The sequence below is a fragment of the Leuciscus leuciscus genome, assembly GCF_965113295.1.
Source record: "Leuciscus leuciscus genome assembly, chromosome: 21".
Taxonomy (NCBI): domain Eukaryota; kingdom Metazoa; phylum Chordata; class Actinopteri; order Cypriniformes; family Leuciscidae; genus Leuciscus; species Leuciscus leuciscus.
Genome location: NC_138745.1, coordinates 7,818,125 through 7,826,506, shown reverse-complemented (window position 1 = coordinate 7,826,506; position 8,382 = coordinate 7,818,125). Strand labels below are relative to the sequence as shown.

Sequence of the window (8,382 nt, the reverse complement as noted above, 5' to 3'; positions counted from 1 at the left end):
TATTAATTAAATCATATTTCAACAATATAACTGTCACAGTTGTGTTTCTGTCTGAGTCTTGTTTTCATTAGTCACATGTCTTCCTTTGTTCTGTTTTCCCGCCACTCATTTGTTTCCACAGTAACCTTCATTAGTTCATTTGTCACACCTGTTTCCTCGTTAGTCTTGTCAGCTGTGTCTCGTTTCCCTGATCTGTTTCTCTATGTATTTAAGCCCTGTGTGTTAGGTTGTTCATTGTCTGATCTATGTAGTTTTAAGTGTGTGTGAACTTTCTGCCTGTCGTTGTTGTAGCAGTATGATTTATATTGTGAGTAAAAGATTGCTTTGGAACTTTTGATTCTTCGTCTTCTGCCTGCACCACACCGTGACTAACAAAAGCATGCAAAACTATCCTTGTGATTTCTTAAACTAAGTTGAGTGCACTATATTGAAATAAAATATTGTGAATTATTTTTGCAGTAGTTATTAATTGTCCATTTTTAATGTGTTGTTTTGGAAACAGCGTAACTTACACGTTCTGATTAGCTCTCCCATAGAAATGACTGAGAAGCGCTGTCAACTATACCGGTCGCAAAATTGTCGGGGAAATTGTCTTTATTCATTAAAATGATAAATGATAAGAATGTAAAATGTGTACCTTGAAATGCAATGTAAGTCGCTTTGGATAAAAGCGTCTGCCGAATGCATAAACGTAAACTCAAAAAATGTACTAATCCAAAACAAAAGCTTAAAGTCCCCATTAAACCAAAATGGAAGTTTTTTGGCTTACTGTTATCTATAAACTAGTGTGCTCCAAAACAATGACAAAATTCTCATTTAGAAAATATAAGCATTCAAAAATCAAAGTCTCTCACTTACGCCAATATAGATCAATGATTTTGATGACATCACTCTGCACTTCAGCTTCTCATCAGATTTTCTGTCCAATCAAATGCTCTCTAGAATCTAAAGCATCCCGCCCCCTACACTATAAATAGTCCCCGATGAAGCAGTGGCCAAAACTGGTCACTTGTTCACACATTTACTATTTTTTACATGGTGAATGGCACACATAGTGCTCTATATAGGGGATAGGGAACAATTCAGGCAGTGTAAATGTGTTTTCCATTGGAGTGAATGAAGTCTGATTTCACGTTAATGTCACGCAAACCGCCGCAGCGCGCACACAGTCTGCTCCGGTCCAGAGACAGGATGGCACAGAGTGGATCATGTGCTCGGCTCAGACCAGAAAACGCATTGGAGCCATTTGAATTCTACACAGAATGCTGTAATTTAAAGCACAATGGAAGAGAAACAGTTAGAGGTTAGAAGGAAACTACAACTTTACCGAGCTCAATGACTCTGGCCGAGCTGTGATATAAAGTAAACGTAATTGGCTATTTAAAAAAAGGGGAGGGGCTGTTCAATATGTCCCACCCCGTCTTCCTGTTTGAGTGGAAATTACGTCAACACACTGAATAATGCTGCGTGTTTCAAAGCACTTCAGTGGGACTTTAATAGCATGTTGAAGCTTAGCAGATAGGCCGGCTATTTATTAAGTAATAAGCTGTCATTGAATTTCTGTCAGAGTTGTTCTACAGTCAGTTCCTGTTTGTGGATCCCACAAATAAATGGGAAGTGCTGTAAATGGAATCCTACCTGTTGTAAAATTGCCTGTGACATCTCTTATAAAACAGCATTTTTTATTTATTTTTTTCAGTGTAAACTCCAAACATGGATTATTCCAAAACAAAAGATTAATAGCAAACACATTGAAGAGTAGCAGATAGGCTGTCGATCTATTAAGTGATAAGCTGTTTCTCCACAAAAGCACTTTTTTCAACATACTAAAACCTTAACCCCGCTGACACCTATTCCAAAAAAAAAAAAAAAAGCCTCTTCCCGTTTTTATTTTTATTTTTGCTAACCTTGGAGGTTTGCCTCTAATTTGAATCAGTTTGTGAATTCGTCGTAATATTCTTTTTATGACGATGCAATAATTAATCTCAGATTTACAGAAGCTTTTGGGTGAGATAATTAACCCACTAGCGAAGCGCTTCAGTAATTCGCCGGTGTTCATTGATTTTTCAGCTTCAGCTCAAGCAGGTCAATCCTCAACATTACTGACTGATTAGACTATTTGAAAATCAAACTCTCTCTCTATTTTTTTTCTTCAAAAAGCATTTTGGCTGTTTTCTTGTCATATTTTCATTAACACTGTTTTAATTAACATTTTTAATTGTCCTCACAATGTCCATTTTTCATATCATCTTTGTTATTGATGAAACAAAAACAACAACTTTGTTAAAGAACAGCATCTTTAATAATTCTGCCTCTGATGCATCACAGCACAGACACTCTTTTCATGGCTTAATCTTAAGTGTATTATGGTCTGTCTCTCCCGACACAGTGCAATTTTGACTGATCTTATATCCTATTAACATGAGTGTCCTAAAGCATGCTTGTTTAAAGTTCCCTGTATCTTTCGAGCTGTCCTCATACAGCTTATCAATTCCCTTTCTCCTTGGTAGACTATTTGATGGCCTCTTGGTGGATGGTTTTCTTAATACTGGGGCTGAATAGGATTTAATGTAATCCCACTCAGCGAACAGATGGACTGATAGCATTCCCTGCCTAAATACAGACCTACGTTTAACCCATGGGCTATATTTATACCCCCAGTGCAGCCCCTCCCAAAGCCTCTCACTGTCTTGGATTATATCTAGACATCAGTTTCCCCCCCAACAATGATTCATTCCAGTGCATGAACGTTTAGAGATGAATCTTCATTTTAGAGACTCTTTAATGAACCACTTGCTAATAAAATGCCATATCAGAAATGTACAATAACGATTGTAGACAAAATAGCAGTACAATGTCCGGAAATTAATTTCAGTAGTACATTGAGTTTATTTTATCCACATCTCATGTTTAATGTAATAGTTTCATTCTTACATCTAATATATTACAGTATGTTGTTAGTCCAGAGATTCTTTACATTAATTAATAAATACTTATATCCACATTAGCAATTGGATTCTAATGGTTTGGTGGTACAACATTTGGTAAGTGTGTCAGAGGTTCCGGGTTGTAATCCGCCCTTGTATAGTTCGCTTTTTTCCTCATGTTCATCAATGATTGTATATCAAGAGCAAGGACACGTTTGTATGCATTTTGTTTTGTGATTTCACCAGATAGAATAGAGAGTCTCCACAACGGCATTAGGCGATAGATTGAAGCGCTCGTCTGTGTGAAGACTGTGCAGGAGCCAAAAGAGAACGTTCCGCAACTGATAACATTGGCAACAAACACACAGCATGATGTAAAAAAACAACACATTCCAGTTTGTCACTTATTTAACACAAGTGAATGTCAGCTGGATATGTTTCATTTGTATTTGGTATATCAGTGCAGGGAGATATCGACAGTATCGACCCTGGCAAAAAGTGGTGGGGACATGTCTGTAATTGCTTTTATAAAATTAGCCTCACAATCTGCTTTTAAATTGGCCCCATTCACTTCCATTATAAATTCCTCACCACAACCTATGTATATATTGTGGTAATCAATATTATTCAACATTACAAATGCTTAAAGCTACACCATGTACATTTCTGTAAAAAAATATGGTAAAACCATAAAACTGTGAGTAATTGTGAATGAACATTGCGAATGTCACTGAGGACATCAAAACTCTCCGCCCTCTAAATAGATAAACTAGCAACGAAAGAAAAAGATGATCAGAAAACTTTAAGCTACTACCACAGCATATGCGTGAAAAGAATAACGCACATCACACACATGCAGTCTATTCTTTATTTACGGAAACACACACAAACTAATGACGGAAGTGTGCAGTTTCCCGCGTAATTTGTCCCTACAGCTTTAAAATATAAATATTAAATATCAATATATCTATTATTATATGCTTAAAAGCTGTCAAAAAAAAAGTTACATAGTGTAAAAGTTCCCAACCCAAAATGTAAAGAGAAACAAATGAAACATATTTTGAAATTAGAGCTATACAAATATGAATAGCAAAACTCAGATCATTATGGATAATTTCATGGGGAATTTTTGAGATTATATTGAGATGTCTGACTTTTATTACAGACTTAATGTGAACACAGTTTAACAGCTCGTCTCTTTCTCAGGAGAACAATCTGAGAAGCATGAAGACTCCAATTGTTCTCCCTGTAATCCCATTGGTAGTAGCATTTGAGATTTTAAAGAGATATCATTTGTGTGTTTTTTTCCCTCTCATGTGGGTGGCTGTGCGCTCTTCACACTCTAATAAGATTACTCCCACGCCACGGCAGGTGCATATTCACCAATTTGAGCTCTCAAAATAGATGGCTGCCATTAAGGCGGATGAGACCTCAGAGGCTAGATCGCATTGCCACCCAACTTCGTGATATTTTCTCTCTGTGTGGGAATCCTCGCTTTCCTCGGGAGTGAATTAAAGACAGAGGGCAGCAGAGCTCCTAAACCCGACTGCTCGGGATGTGTTCGGCACTGAGGAGTTTCTGATACTCTCCAGCCGTCTGAGGAGGATTTGCATGGCTTTACAACTCACGCGGTAAGACTTTCTGCGCTTCTTCAATCGCTGCGCAGTAGCGCGTCAAGGAAAGTTAGTGACACTTCGTGCGCAAAGCGACCCGATTTTTGGATTGTTATTCCGATGGTTGACAAGTCGTTGGATGAAGAGGTGAGTAGAAATAAGAGAGGAGGTTATTTCTCTGTGGGTCGGCTGCACTGAATCACATTTGGGGCTCGGGTTGCGTGTGATGTGAATAGAATCTCGGTTCTTGGCGCGTAACGGCGCCTGGACATGTTGTGAATTTCTCACAGGACGCGTTGACATGCTAGCAAATGCATTTAGAAGATTTATTGATGAAAACCGGCAAGTGGTTTTGGTTCAGTGACTGGCACAGTTTTCCAGCCTGACAAGAGGGATGTGTCTACAGGATTCCGGATTACCGTATGTTGCTCATCCTATTACGCCGCACATTCCCGCAATCTGTTGCCCCCGCGTTTAATTCATTTAACGAAAGTAAAAGAGAAATTGATCAGACTTTTTCAAACATTGACCACAGTCTAAAACATAAGATCCGAACGCATGAAAAGTTTGACTTGCATCCAGTCATTTTACTATCGTAAACGTAGGCTACACGATACTATAGTTAATACAGTTATTCTTAAATCATACATTTAAGATCAGATCGCTTTTAAACAATACTCTCATTTTAATTTATCTTTATGACAATGGTGGCTATTAACTTATTCCAGTTTTACAGTTGTAACAATTGTAACTATGGCGTTTTGGTGATTATGCTAGATTTTTGTAAGGAACTAATGGTAAATTATGTTGTTTGTGTTAATGATCTGTCTACAGTAAAAAAAAAAAAAAAAGAAAAAAAGGTGCAAATTTGCAGTTGTTACCTTAGGGAGCTCTTTCAACCTGACTTGACCCTTGAAAAATGACTTCTGCATGTGTAATCTACTGTAGTTTAGTTGATTTAGTTGATTTAGACTTTAGGTATTACCACATGAAGAGAACATTCAAAACATATACATTTAAGTTGTTAACTAGATCATGTCAGAATTATAATCGACCAGTATTCAAAAGAGAAGAAACTAAAAAGATAATCTCAATAATGTCCAAATCTGATACCAATATGAACTCAAACATTTCTTATCAAATTCTCCCAAGAACAAATGATATGAGCTATGACATCCATAATTATTACATTTTGTATTTACATGTATTGAAAGTCTTAGAGTCTTGATATATATATATATATATATATATATATATATATATATATATATATATATATATATATATATATATATATATATATATATATATAACTTCTGAACAATATAATTTCTCTCTGGGGAATGTCCCCATCTCAGTGTTCCTCTAGATAAGTAAGTGTGATCTGACACCAGTGATGAATTACAAAGTTAGACCATATAGAAGGAGCTGATGTGGAACTGCAGGAACACTAAATGCCAAGTGAACACAATAAAGTGATGCTGGTCTTCTGATAACCTCTTCTGGAGCACGTATGGCGTCTACCCCTCCTTTCCTCATTAATTATTGACCCCCACCACATGTTCCTCAACTCCGTGTTATTTGTGATGGTGTCTGTCTCTGTGCCGCAGGTTAGGTCAACAGCTTGTGAGTCACCCAGTGGGTCTATTACCATGACGCCGTGTTTGCCCCTTTTAAAAATTTACAGAAGTAGACGTGTGCTGGTGGGTTTTACAGTAAATTAAATACTATGTGTTTAATGAGGTAATCCAACCTAATCCTCATTTCCTCCAGTGACAAGAATATGTTAGGGATAATGTACATCCAGCTGGTACAGCACAAAATAAACCCAGAAAGAGTTATCAAGTCTCGTATCAGCCTGAAGAAGGGATTTATTTTTTGCGATAACAACTATCTGGATGTACATTTTCCTGCTTATTACACGGCTGCTCGCCACACAAGCAAATAATTATACACTAAATATTGATTCAAGTTGAAATATTTCATTAGCTCAGTAAACGCAAAGCTTCCATGAAGAAAAACAGTTAGCAAGCAGCTTTGAGCCTAGACAAATGAAGACTGATAATTTACAGCCGTATAATATCAGTTGAGGACTGCATAACAAATGAAATGAAATGCATAACATTTTAAAATCTTCCTGTTTATTATCTTATAATGTACAAAGCAATTGTGCTAGCAACAAGATGAACACTTCGACAACATTACCATAGAGCTAATATTAATACTAAAGTCCTCCAGTTTTATTTTCTTGTACATACAGTCAATAACTAAGGCGCAAGATGGCACATTTTAGGAAAACAGAGAGAGAGAGAGAGAGCGAGAGAGAGAGAGCCTGTTCACGGTGTTATACGAAAGACATGAAAGAAGTGCTGGTCCCAAATACCCATAAGAGTGGTCATTATACAGCATTGCTATTGACAACTGTCATTATCGGGTAATAAATGACTCCGGAATGTCACAACTGACCTATCAGAATCAAGCATTTTAGAGGGCAGTGTAACAAGGTAAATTAAATTTAGTGTATTTAACTCTTTCCCCGCCAGCTTTAAAAACGAAATAAATTGCTAGCCAGCATTTTTGATAATTTTCACAAAAGTTTCATGGCCCCCAGACGATTTTGTTGTTTGACTTTTTGAACAGGCAATATAGCAAAAAAATAACAAACCTACTGCTTTTAAACAACAAAAAACTTTTTATTCTGGCTTCACACATTCTTTTTTTATCAACAATTGAATGTGGGTGAGTTTCATAAAAAAACATTTTGAGCAAAAAGCTGAGAAAATCACATTTTTGTCAAAGACAAAAGACTGCATCGGATTCAGAATGATGATCAAAACATAGATAGAGTATATCGTGTCCATCAACACCCCCAAAGCTTCACAGTCATATACCTCATCCTGCGTCAACATTTCATTTGATAACGTTAGGCAGTCTTCCTGTTTAATGTTCATGATGGCATTATTTTACATATGCATCTGGCTACATATGCTATCGCTTGTTCTGCTTCTTCACATGTGTTTTGATGCAGAGATTCTCTCTCTTTCAGAAGATGTGTCATAGCTAGAGATTTTCTTGACCGATTCAGATGTTTTTGTAAGTGTGACCTGCCGATACCGATTTTTGTCGATTCCGATTTTCTTTCAAAGAATAGCGTATACGATATATATGACAGCATATACAAATAAAAAATTACCTTTCTTCAATGCAAAAGTAACACATTTCAAACAACAGCACAAATAAATCCAATAGAATAAAGAGAGTTATGCAATAAACGCGGCTTTAAGTTTTTCCTGGTTCGTATACAGTATATTCAGGTAAGAAATACTACAGAAATTAAAGTAATCAAATGTACAATAGTCTTCAATGTAAAAATAAATACAGATTAATGCTTACAAGTAGATACTAAAGTTATTCAGTCAACAGCAGAGATAGTTTTCTTTGTCTTTTGTTCTTTGATTAACATGACAGACATCAGCAGGAAAATTAGACTGCTGTCACTTTAAGAGCTTATGCACGGATCCAATATACTGATACACAACTTGCGTTATAACTTGCGTACCTAACTAGGTTCCAAAACTGACTGTGTTTAACTGAATACTCACCAATACTGGCATTTTGACATAATTTTGTGTGTAATTGGCTGTTTAAGTGCAGTAAGCTACTCAGTTTGGTACTTGCGACTCACAAGCTGTTTGAGAGGCGGCTTGTGCGCATTACTTATAGATCAGTAGTGCACGTTTTTGGTGTGAGCGCGAAACCTGAGGGAATTAGTAAAACTGTTCGCAATACAAGCACTATTTAACTGGAGCGAAGGAGACGATTGAGTGAGAGGAGGCGGGTGT

General features: G+C 36.8%; 1 protein-coding gene across 2 annotated transcripts in view; it reads left to right on the top strand.

Moving 5' to 3' along the window:
• Positions 1–4,352: 4,352 nt before the first annotated feature.
• pcdh15b (protocadherin-related 15b) overlaps positions 4,353–8,382 on the top strand; it is a 225,185-nt gene continuing 221,155 nt past the window's right edge. Inside the window, exon 1 of one of the 2 annotated variants that reach the window (XR_014201008.1) lies at positions 4,353–4,558. The gene's annotated coding sequence lies outside the window, so the exon portion shown is untranslated. Of the gene's footprint in view, positions 4,688–8,382 lie in introns of both variants that reach the window. The other variant, XM_082151481.1, reaches the window with a different exon arrangement.